At 43.9% G+C, this 12949-nt stretch overlaps 1 long non-coding RNA gene across 2 annotated transcripts in view; it reads left to right on the top strand.

Annotated features, from left to right (window-relative positions):
* Window positions 1-4739: 4739 nt before the first annotated feature.
* The window catches only part of LOC144371056 (uncharacterized), a 57003-nt gene continuing 48793 nt past the window's right edge, over window positions 4740-12949 (top strand). For both annotated transcript variants that reach the window (XR_013431218.1, XR_013431217.1), the window contains exon 1: window positions 4740-4901. This is a non-coding gene — a long non-coding RNA (uncharacterized LOC144371056). The remainder of the gene's footprint in view (window positions 4902-12949) is intronic.

The raw sequence follows: 12949 nt of genomic DNA, 5'->3' as shown, positions 1-12949 counted from the left end.
GGCTTTACATGATAAGCTAGTAAATTAGAGTCTATGACAGCAGTACTCACTGGAATCTTGGTGGTTTTTTTTTTTGGAGCATCCAGAACCTGGGATTTTATCATGGCAGTATAGCTGGGGTCTATGTAGAGAGCCAGGGACCTTGACTTGTGGAGAGCAGGATTTGCAGAGATGGTTACCTCCTCATGGAATGTCAGAAAACAGGGCTGAGGGAGCCTTCTGGCTGGAGTGATGATGAGGTACACAGTAAGATGAACCTTAAACAATGGTGAGGGTTTTAATTAAGGCAAGGACATTCTAGACACTCAGAGCAGCAAGAACCAAGGTGAAAAGAGAGGTGTCAAGTCATAATGACACAGGATTTATTTAGAGGAGTGGTTCTTAAATTTTTTGTCTCAAAGGCAGAGAGGCTGAGGCAGGAGGATCACTTGAGAGTTCTTGAATTTGAGACAAATTCTGGACAACAGAGCACAGTTCCATTTTTATCCATTATTAAACATTATTCATCACAAAGAGCCTTTATCATAAGATGATATCAATTAGTTTTTATTGTTTTGGGAATTAAAATTTAGTAAAGTTTGAGTTACTGTGTCAATTCCCTATGGCTGTGATATACCTAGCCTAGTTCTCTCATTAGATCAGAAGCCAGCTTGTCACAAGTTATGAAGGACTCATTTCTATTTTCTGTAAAAATATTAGGATGTCTGTGTGGCCTGGCCATTAGTTGATGTTGTAAAGCTGATTGGAATGCCTGCCTGTGCCCTGAACTCACCCATGTCCTTTTTTCCCTCACCAGATAACAACCCTTTCCTAAACCTTAGTGACACCTCATAAATTCTGGCCTTCCCTGGCTGGAAAATGACCCTATCTGAGTCTGTAAGATCTCCATAAATTCTGATCCCAGGGCCAGCAAAAATGTAAACTTGTGTTATGCTCCTCAGAGTGTTGTTATCTGTAACCCCCCTTTGTGTAACTTTTTGGGCATAAAACGGCTGCAAAGAAGCCTCGCCGCTGTCCTTGGCTCCCATGATTTTGATGGGCAAGGTAGCCCGGCCGGTTGAAATAATAAGCTTGCTTTAATTTGATTTTAATTGGAGTCAGTGGTCTTTTCTTGCGTCGTGGTCTAACAGCTGCTCAAGGACGTTGCCACAGATAGTGACTTAAGTGACAAAAAATTATTATCTAGCTCCTGTAGTAAGTAAGAAGTCTAAGATGAGTTTCACAGGGCTAAAATGAAGGTATGCCAGGCAGCAATCTCTTGATGTCTAGCTCCCAAGATAAACCTCAGCTCCATGGGATTACAGATGTGCACCACCAAGCCCACCAAAAGATTCTTAATCATATTAACAAAATCCCTTTTGTCACTTAAGATAACATGTTGAAAGTTTCCACAGATAAAACATGTATATATCTTTGAAAGACCATTATTCTGCTTATCACAATTAGTAATTTACTAATTGCACATTGGAACACATTCATAAATCCTAGGGACGTGGGAAGTTGAGGCAAGTGCATCAAAAGTTTGAGGAGAGCCTGGGACACTTAGCCAGACCCTGTTTCAAAATAAAACAGAGGGCTGGGGATGTAGCTTAGTGGCCCACATCCCTGGGCTCACACCTCAGTACCACAACACACACACACACACACACACTTATAAATGCATTACAAGTTAACATAAAATTGTTATAAATAATAATCAAAAAAGTGAGAAGAGAAGATCAGTATTGTTTTACTCTTTTGAAAATATTTTAAATTCTAGCATGATAAAATACCAGATTCTTGAAATTTGCTTCTGCATTCAGTTTCTTGGGTTAATGTAAGTCTGGTAGTCTCTGGTCAAATTCTGCTATACAAATATGAAATGATGATAATAAAAAGGCAAATAATGTATTATACCATGAAAAGTTTTCATTTTATGGACCCTCTGAAAGAGCTTCTTGTTCCATAGGGGCTTCTGGATTATACTTTTGATGGTTGTGAAAGGATAAAAGAAATTGAAATTGGAATGTAAAGGACCAGGTTTTGCAAAGTTTCTAAGCTGCACTCAGAACCTGAAATTCCTGTGGCAGTTAAGACAATTCCCAGAACTTCCCATTAGATGTGTGTCGAAATCCCCCCCTGACCACCTAGTTGCTTAACAACCTGGACACCGTGCAGCTCAGCACATATGCACCTCAGGGCTTAAACCAATCAGTTTGAATGTATACCCCTCCTTAGGACTGACCTATCACACCCCGCCCGACCTGTTCCCGCCAATGAATGTGCTAATCATGTTTGAGAGTTGTTGTTTGATTTTCCGGGGTGTATGATGATTTGTTAAAGGAGGCTATGATGATGTAAAGTCCCTGCCTTCTCTAATAAATGTATATAAACCCTGCTCAAGTCGTTCTTGGGGCTCTTTGTTCTCTGCTCCTCTGGAGTGAGCTCTGAGCCCCAGCATTCTGGATCCCCAATAAAACCTTTTGCTGTTGCATGGGACGGTCTCTTGGTGGTCTTTTCCTCTGACGTTCGCCCGACCTTTTCAGTTGTTTTGAGTTTGTCTGAGATACAAGGTGTATGTGTGGATGATGACCTTGAAACTATTGTTGTCATATTGATCTCCCACCTTTGGTGGCCACCAAGTCCCCAAATGTCTGTAAGTTATACTGACATCAATAGAGGCTTTAAGAATTGGTAAAGGTGTCACTATGTTTTTTTTTTTTAATTTTTAATTTTTAGTTGTAGATGTGTTACCGCTGTTTTACCAGTGAAGAGTCCTTGCTTCCCCAATGTTGAAGTATAACACCAGAGAAGCACACCGAGGCAAGTTTAGAGTGGAAAGTAGAGGCTTTATTAAAGGACAGCAGAAAAGACTTCTCCCCTCCCTGGAGGAAGAAGGGGACCCAAGAGGTGGAATCCATGGAAGGGTGAATGTGTTCCCCTTTTTATAGCTAAGGTCTTCATCCAGCTTTCCCCCATTCCTGTCCTTTGTTCTATTATCTTTCAGTGATGGAATATAGGGTAGGGTTCAGGTGAGCCAAAGAAGTAATCTGGGCAGGAAGGACTTTTGGATTAGTATCTCCATTTTTGCTGGGAGCTGTTTCATTAATATTTCTTTGGGATGGGCTCTGGGCCTTGGGGACATTAACATTCCAAGAGTTGTTCTGCTTTTCCCTGACTCCATTCTCAACATGGCCTTCATTTTCAATTTTACTGGATTTACCTAACTACACTACCTATCTTTAAATTTGGCTTCAGATGGACACAATACCTTTATTTATGTACTTATTTTTATGTGCTGCTGAGATTCAAACTCAGTTCCTCATGCATGCAAAGCAAGTGATCTACCACAGAGCTGCCACCCCAGTCCACTATGTTGTTTTTGCTATTATTTTTGCAGTACTAGGGATTGAACCTAGGGGCTCTTGCATGTTTGGCAAGTGCTCTGTCACTAGGCAAGATCTCTGTCTCTCCTTGCCCTTTGTTTTATTGTTATTTTGAGACACAAGGGATGGCTAGGTTGCCCAGGTTGGCCTTGAACTTTCCAGGACTCCTCCTGCCTCAGCTTCCCAAGTAGCTGGGATTATATGTATGCCCTCCAGCCCTGGGTCACCTCATGTTTTCATTTATTTATTTATTTTTTACATTTTATTATTATTATTATTTTTTCAGTTTTAGGTGAACACAACATCTTTGTTTTATTTTTAGGTGGGTGTTGAGGATCGAACCCAGTGCCTCATGCGTGCTAGGCAAGCACTCTACCACCGAGCCACAACCCCAGCCCTTCACCACATGTTTTTAAATGGAGAAAGATATGATTTAAATTTTCAAGTTACTTTAGTAGAATCCTGGTAACATTTTGTGGCAAAAAAGAAAAACCACATAATTTTCACATGGAGGGTGAGAGTAAAAAAATTGTCATAATGAGGAATTAAGAAAGTAATAGTTCAGGGTTGAGCTCTTGAAGCTGAAGAGGTTGCTAAAGATGTTCAGGTGGAAGGTGTGGCTGTGACTGCACAGGGCTATAGGACCAGATAAGTGCTTTTTGGCATGGAGAGGTTCAAGGATGAGTGTTAGAAAACTCACCACACTGGTATCACTCTGCAAGACAGGGGGCCTGCTAAAATTACCAAACAAAACAGGAGGCTGCTCTGGAGGCCTTTAGGTGATGATATGTGAAACCAAGTATCATATCATTACTAACACAGAGCACAGACCTCCATAATTATCTCACTTCTAAATAATTTAAAAACTCATTTCTCTGTTTTAACAATGAGAATAGTAGCACAGTCAACTTCTATAAAGTACCACATGGTAATAAGTTACTAGGGAGGACTTGTACTTGGCAAACACAGGTTATTAAGTTCCTATGACACTGAGATGCGATACTCATCATTAAAGCTCAACTTAACTCATGCTCAACAGTCAATGGGTTGGGCTTTGCTTAAACTCGGTGAGTGGTTTGTAGTGTGTCTCTGCTTGGGCTCAGAGAAGGGCACCGTTTGCAGCAAGCAGCACCACCCAAAGGAGCCGACTCCATGGTCTACCGACTCACTCAAGTCAATTCCTTTCTATGGAACCTCCCGCTGCAAGGACACTGGGCAGCCTTGGCTTTAGCTTTCCTGGGAGTCTACTTGGGTGAGCAACAGAGGCCTGGGGCCGCTCACCCTGGAATCCCAGCTCGAGCTGCGCGACTGCGCAGACCCTGGAATCCCAGCTCTATCTGCGCGATTGCGCAGATCGCGACCTGGAAAGAGACCCCGCCCTTGAGGCTCAAGGGGCTAGACGGAGCCCAAGCGCAAGGGCAGGCAGCCCAGTGCGGGTGCGCTTCCTTCTTTCTTCTGCTGGTCCTCCCGTGCACACCATTAGCTCACCTGGACGCTACTGTGGGTCTGCGATCCGTCGTGATTGCCTCCGCCCAGGTGAGCGCAGGCTCCCGACTTGCGGTGGCGTCGCAGAGCGAGAGGGCGGGCGCGGCAGGCGGGATGGGAGCATGCTGGGGGACCGCGGGGCGGCGGGACGCGGAGGCTCCTGCGGCTACTATGTGGCCTGCGGATATAGCGGCGCGGGGGAGAGGGGCGCCCTGGAACGCGCCGTCCATGGCCGCCTTCGGAACTCTGACTGGGCGCCAAGGTCCTAAGGTGAAGGTCAGGTGGAGAGCGACAGCTCCCTCTGACCGGGCAGGCGGTGGTCGCATCCTTAATGCAGAGGGGTCTGCGCTGCTACGGAGCCTGCGTCTTGGAGGTCAGGGCTGTAATTAGCTGGGGGGATTCATTGTGTAGCAAAGGGATCTGCAGCCTGTGATGGCAGAATGTTCAGAATTGACGGCTTTGAGTGGTAAGCAATGGAATAGTGAGTCAATGATGTCTGGACTCCCAGAGCTGCTGCTTTTTTATATGGCGAACCAGGAAGCTGATGTTCTGTTGATAAGACTTGAAGTGCTCCCAGATTTATGAGAAACATCAGGGAAGTGTGGTTCTGTGATGGTAGGACTCACAGTACTGCTGGACTCTGGTAGTAAGGGAACTGGGATTCTATTGATGACTGGACAACTAGGACTACTGTCTTCTAGATAGAAAGACACGGAACTGTTGTCTATGACAGCAGTACACACAGGGCTGCTGCAATCATCATGGAGACACAGAAAGTTGTGTTCCATGATATCAGAAATCCAAGGGCTGCTGGTGTCCACATGGAGAGGCAGGTAACTGGTGTTGTAAGATGGCAGAATTCACTGGGTTACTGGGCTGTATGATGGCAGGATTGACAGAGCTGCTGAACTCCATGTGTAAGCAAGGGGAATTTATGGTAGGCCTCACAGTACTGCTGGGATCTGCTTGGAGAGCAAGTTAACTTGGTTGTATAATGGCAGGAATTGCCAGGCTGGTGGTTTTAATGTGGAGAGCAGAGAAAATGGGTTTTTCTAATGACAGGATTCCTGGGGCTGCTGGTGTGTATGTTTAAGGGGAGACAATTGGGTTTCTATGATGGCAGAAATTGCAGGGCTTCTTGAATTTACATGGAAGTCACAGAAAATTGGGGTTCTGTGATGTCAGGACTTACAAACTTGCTCTGCTCTTTGTGGACAGCTAGGGAAATGGGTTCTTATGATGGCAGGATGTGAAGGACTGATGGACTGCTGTAGAAAAGCCAGGCAACTTGGTTTCCATGATGGGTGGACACACAATACTGATGGGCTGTACATCAGGAACAGGAGAATGGGATTCTATGTGGTCAGGAAATCATACTGTCCAGAATTTCCATTGCTAGTGGTCTATAATGCTCATGGTCTCAGAATTACCATGGCTACTGGAATCTATTTGGAGATCCACAATGCCAGGGCTACTTCTGTCCATATTCAAAGCCAGGCAACTGGGATAATGATAGCAGGAAATGCAGGGCTTCTGGGCACCAATTGTACAGACAGATGACTGGGGTTCTATTGATGGATAGATGTGCAATACTGTTGAATTTTATATCCAGAAAACTGGAGTTTTCTGATAGAAGGATTCTTAAGGTTGATCATGTCTACTGGCAGATACAAGAAACTTGATATCTAAAATGTGAACAATTGCAGAGTTGCACATGTCCATGTGGAGAGACAGGAACATACAGGATTGCTGTGCTGTATATGGAGACCCACCTAACTGGTGTTGTATTAGAGCAAGAATCATAGGGCTGCTGTGCTCCATGAAAAGAGCTGACAGTTTCTTTTTTTTTTAATGGGGGATGAAACACCATAACTATTATAAATTTTTACTCAGATCCACATTTTTCTTCCTGGAACTCTTTATGAGCCTGTCCCTCATTTTCATGACTTAAACAGATGGAAAGAACACATACACATTTTGTTTTGAATATCTTCTTCTAGTTCTTTGGTGTAAAAACCTAGGAACAGACTTGAGTACTATGATATTTCTAATAATTCTAATTTTAACTTTTTGATGAAATTGCAATTATTTCACACACAGGTTACACATTTGTCTTCATTCTTACCAATGCTTGCTATTGTAAATTATTTTAACAGGAGTGAGGAAATTTCACTGTGACTTTAACTTACATGACCATAATTAATGAGACCTTAAGCATCTTTTCATATTTGCTAGTGCAGTGTGTATTTAAGTTCTTTTTCAAGTTGAAAAGCATATATATATATATATATATATATATATATATATATATATATATACCTTTTATTTCTTTATGTGTGTTGGTGAGTCATAATAAGAAATCTGGACAAGGCACAGTGTTGGATGCCTGTTAATCTAGAGCCTTGGGGAGGGTGAGGCAGGGGGAATACAAATTCAAAGCCATCCTGAACAACTTATTGATACCCTAAAGCAACTTAGGAAGAACTTATCTAAAAATAAAATAGTTGGGCTGGGGATGTGGCTCAAGTGGTAGTGCGCTCGCCTGGCGTGTGTGCGGCCTGGGTTCGATCCTCAGCACCACATACCAACAAAGATGTTGTGTCCGCCGAGAACTAAAAAATAAATATTAAAAATTCTCTCTCTCTCTCTCTCTCTCTCTCTCTCTCTCTCTCTCTCTCCCCCCTCTCTCACTCTCTCTTTAAAAAAAAATAAAATAGTTGAATAAATAAATAAATAAAGGTATGGGGATGGAGCTCAGTAGTTAAGTGTCCCTGGGTTCAATCTCTGGTATCAAAAAAAAAAAAAAAAAAAAAGGTCTTTGACCCAGTTTCCTGGCACTGACCTCCTGATCCTTCAATCTATGAAGCAGTGAAGCAGTGTGTCTATTTGCAGCCAGGGAGGTGAACCATGATCTATGATTTCTGGGTGGCCCTGGATGGCTGGGTACAGTGGAACCAACTCTGTGATTAGCTCATTGGAACTTGTGCCCTCCCACAAGTTTGGGGAGGATTGAGGATTTGGGAGGATTAGTTCCAATGAGCTAATCACATCTGTTGATTAAACTTGTGGGAGGGTACAAGTTCCAATGAGCTAATCACAGAAGTTTCAGGTGATCACCATGAGCAATTATTTAATAAATCATTAAATGAAAAGCAAAAGGACAGGGGTTAAAGACCTTCCATGTTGCTGAAGGTGCTGGGAGATGGGACCTGGAGAGGGCATGCAGGGATATGCATGTGTGTCCACTGAAAGCCTATTTCACTGAAAGCCCATTTATGTGCAAGGGCAAACCTGCATTTTCTTCCCCTTGGCCAGCCTTTCACATCCCCCTTTTGCAGCTGCCTGCTCTTTGCAGTAGCATTCTTTGGGCTTAGACACTGAACTTCTGCTGAAATCCAGAAGGCCTTGGTGGAAAACTCTTGTGTCCAAGATGAGGACAACCTGGTGTCTGTAGGACAGGGAACCTCCTGGCAGTAAGGAGGCAGGGCTTATTGCCCCATAGGGAAGGGCCACAGGTCAGAGCAGTGCCCAGAGCCCAGCCAAGTGTAAGATCCCTTCTGCAGTCTTCCTTTCTGCCTTTCTCCTCTGAATTACTTTCATGTATGCTATGTAGAAGTAGCTCCCATTCCACCTGTTAATTGGTATAATTCAGACTCAAGATCAGAAAGGCAGGGCCTGGGTGTTTACTCAGCAGTTCTCAAAACTCCTTACATAGGCTCAGTCACTATTCCTAGACATAACTTTGTCCCAGCCTCAATATCATGTGTAAACACACCACATCATGCCTATCAGCTTCTGGCCCCACCATATTGCAGGGCCCAGTCTTAGATGAAGGAAAAACCAAACCCACTTGCATCGGACACTGAGAAATCTCAGATCCAAAGCTTGAAAGAAAGGTTTAAGTCTTGAAAGGGGGAATAGCAAATGAGGGCATTTAGTTTTAATTTTTATTTTCTTTTTTTGTGGTGTTGAGTATTGAACCCAGGGCCTCACATATATGAAGCAAGCGTTCAGTCACTGAGCCACACTGCACCCCCGCAAGTGAGGGCATTTACTGCATGGTTCTCCAAACAATGTGGGGTACATTGAAGTATGGGCAAGTACCTATGTGGAATTACCTTATGGATGCAGTGACTTGAAGCGTGAGTACAAGCTGAATACAGAGCTATGGAGAAGGGAGCAGGATCCATGCACCGAGGGTGGCCGTGCTAGAGCCCCAGAGTGCTTTCCAACCCTGAAAGCACCAGCTCCTTGCTGCCCATCTGGTGGGAACCAGGACAGCACTGCCACCGCCTGGCGCAGGTGGGAAACTACAGCACAGAATTGTTAAGTCACATAGCCAAACCATGCAGGCTTGGGCCAGGGTGCAGCGGAATTAGAACTCAGAAATCACGACCTGAAATGCAGGCCTTTCTTCCACTCCAGCACCCTGGATTGACTTTATGGAGCCTGGAGGGCACTAGCCCTTCCCAGGTGTGGCTTCAGGGGTTCCGGGTCTCCACGCTCTGCTGCCAAAAGGGTCCTCTATTTGTGTCACCCATAGGAGGTACCTGCGGACAGAAGCCAGGTTGTAGGTTTCTGAAAGGTGCTTGGTTTATCCTGCAGTGGAAACTGTGGGCCTGGCATCAGCGCACCACGGCTCTGCCCTTTCTCCTCCAGGCTCCCCAGCCCGAGGAGGCGCTCACCTGTTCTGCTCCACTCCCACAGAGCTGCCACCAGTCCCCGGGAGGCAGGAACACTCTGCTCACTCAGAGGAGACCTGCAGGATTCCGGTGGGTTGGAGCTACAGTTGCTAACCTCAGGGCCACTATGGCTCAATGAAAATGAAGGGAAAAGTTAATTGGAACAACAGATAACACCTCTGCAGCCTCTGGACACAGAGAAAGTTGCTCAGATGGCAGAGTGTGCAAACCCCAACAACTGCTAAACCATCCTTTTAGATCAAAACATGGGATGATGGGCTCTATTTTAGCTAAAATATGCAAATGTATGTTGAATAACCAGAACAGTGAATTTCAGAGGTTGTGCATCAGGACTAGGTAGTGGAATAGCTCTCTTCGCAACATTAAACAAGCTAATCAATCAACAGAATCCAAGCTCAGGATGCATTTGCAACCTGGGAAAGAGATGAAATTAAAAGTTGGGATGGAGGTATGAAGCTGTAGCATAATGTCCTCTAAGCTAATCAGAGGTGAGACATAGGGGCCCTAATGACAGCCACCTCCAGATTCTCCCCTAGATGTGGTTCTGTGGGGATCCTGGAGTTGCCTCCATGTTTGTCTGTTGTTCCCCAGGAAGCTCCTATCAACAAAGATGCAGGCCTGGGTTGTTGTGCTTGCATTTTTCTGAGTTTACCACCCACATCTAGAACTTTTTAATCTTTTTCCATAGGCAGCAACTGCATACTGAGCTTGAGTTTATCAGCTGCATTTACAGGTGTTTCTATTCAGAATTCACTTTTCCGTCTGTGAGGTATGCAAAGGTAAAGGCAGTCCAGAGTAGAAATCTGGGGGAGCTCAGAGACACCAGGGCCTCCAAGGCATGGATTCATAGCAGTTATGCTATTTGTTCACCCATTGAAGCACATCCTGATTGCTTAAGGTATTGGGGGCATTGTGAATAGAACTACTATATGTAACGGTGTGGTGTTATCTCGGTATACATTTTTGAGGCAGTTGTCTATATTTTTAGGACCATATGGTGACACCATGTCTAACTTTGGGGAAAATGCCCAGTTTTTTGATAGTGTTGAACTGTTTTGTGCTCTTCCAGCAATGCACAAGAGTGCCTGTGGCTGTTCATCATCCTCATGGTTGATACTATACTTACTAAAGACCTTAGCAGCTCGGTAGGTGTGCAGTGCACTTAGGGTCTTAGTTTGTGCTTTCCTCATGACAGGTGATACTAAGAATCATTTCTATACTTCTTTACCATCTCGTATCTTTCTTGTGAGTTATCTGTTCATATCTTTACCCATTATGTTGTCTTATTGTTGAGTCTTACTATATTTTGTACACAAGTTTGTTTTAGACATATACTTTCCAAAGATTCCCCCAGTCTTTGATTTGACTTTTTATTTCCTTAATATGATTTTTTTTACAGAGGAATTTAATACAGTCCACATTATCAGGTTTTTCTTTCATGGATTTGTTGTTGTTATTGTTTGTTTGTGCTTAACCACTGAGCCACATCCATAGCTTTTGTGGATTTTGGGGGTGGGTTGTATTTAGAACCTCATCATGAAACATGTGATCATGCACATCTTCTAGAGTTTTACAGTTTTCCATTTTAAATGCAAATCTAGAGATTATTTTGATAGGTTCTGGCATCCATATGTGTGGCTTCTTGAAGTGTGTGTCCTTTTGAAGTCAGTGATGTCTAGTCTAGGTTTAAAAAGAGTGTGTTGGGAATTTCTGGAATGCACTGTATCTTCAGATCAGGTTTGAGGTAGTTTCATCTTAATTATATTGAGACCAGAACAAAGACTATCTCTGTATTTATTTATATTTCATTTGATTTCTTTATAAACATTTCAAGATTTTCTGAAATATGTTTGTACTTTAATACTTACATGTAAGTAATTCAAATTTGGGGTCTCTATTTTAAATATTAATGCTTTAAAATGTTTCTTATTCCAGTTTATAAATTTCACTGTTTCCCCTACATGATGGCTGAAATATAGGAAATCAATGAAATTTTGTCTATGGGCTGCTTGCTATCTCCATCCATTCTGATCAAGACATAGGAGGTAGGCTCTATTTCTTTTTGATTTCCAAAATCATGACCTGAAATAGTCAGAACAATGAATTTAAGAGCTTCATTGTGCCTAGAACAAGGGGGTGCAGCTCTGAACAGTGAACACCCAGCATCCTTCACTGCCCACAGTGGCCAGCAGGGGGCACTCAGAACAACTTTCTCTGATCAACTACTTTTGGGGGATGTGTTCTGTGCCCTAATCAAACTTCCTTCTCCTGGGGATCCACCTGAGAGATGCCACATCTAGGGACTCCTAGAGGCTCTATCTAAGGTGTAGACCAGAGGTTTTTTTTTTTTTTTTTTTTAATCCTGGGGAGACACCTGGAAAGATACCATGGACTGGGGATGCCTGGTGGATATGTCTACAGTGAGGACCAGAGCTTCCTTCTCCTTGCCACCTACCCATGGAGGCTCCACTGTGGATTCAGGATGACTGAGGTTCATGTGAGAAAAACATGAGGAAGAAGCTTCCTGTGCACTGCCTGGTGTGCTGAGAAGTAAGTTCTGCCATGTTCTTTACTTTCTCAGGTAATATTTTAGGAGAACTTATTCTACAACAGTATTTCTTACTGAGGCTTTGGCTGCTCATTATCATGAGTATGTCAATGTATTTTGTGTGGCTTGAGTGTCTGAGGACACAAATGCCCCCTCAAGATGGTGCAGGGAGGGCCCAGTGCCTGGAGTCTCATTGGGGCCTGAGGGTAAGGGTTCATGAAAATGCAGCAGGAAGCTCTCAGGAGCCTCTAGGGTGAGAGATGCAAAAATTATGATGGATTGCACTACCCAGAATCCTGGGTAACTGTAGAATCCTCATTGCATTTACCAGAGCCTTCTGCAGGGAGGGCAGCATGGTCAAATGACAGACTATGCTACCCATAATTCTTGGGGACCTGCAACTTGCAGAGACCTCTGCAGAGAGGGCAGAACTGACAAAAAATCAAACTATGCTGCCAATTACTTTTGGGTGCCTTCTCTGCCCAGGAGCCTCTGGGGGTGAGAATTGTAAGGGTAGAATACCAGACTTCAATGCTCAGAATCTCTGGGGATGCCTACATACCCTGTAACCCTGTAAGTCCCAGAGGATTTGGTGGTGATGGTTTTGTTGATAGAGCTCACGTCCTAGAATCTCTAGGGTCCCAGGGAAAGCATGAGGTCTTCAGCTCCTGTGATCTTCAGCAGGACTGTGCAGGGCAAACACTAGACTGCATTATCCAGAACCCTCAGGGACTGCAGCTTCCAGAATCCTCTGTGGTGAGTGGGCAAACCACTGAACTGCATTACCACAATCCTAAGGGGGAACTTTAGTTTCAGAATTTTCTGCAGTGAGTAGGAAAAACACAGGA

This window comes from Ictidomys tridecemlineatus, chromosome 15, assembly GCF_052094955.1.
Source record: "Ictidomys tridecemlineatus isolate mIctTri1 chromosome 15, mIctTri1.hap1, whole genome shotgun sequence".
Taxonomy (NCBI): Eukaryota; Metazoa; Chordata; class Mammalia; order Rodentia; family Sciuridae; genus Ictidomys; species Ictidomys tridecemlineatus.
This window is presented reverse-complemented; position numbering and strand designations above follow the sequence as displayed.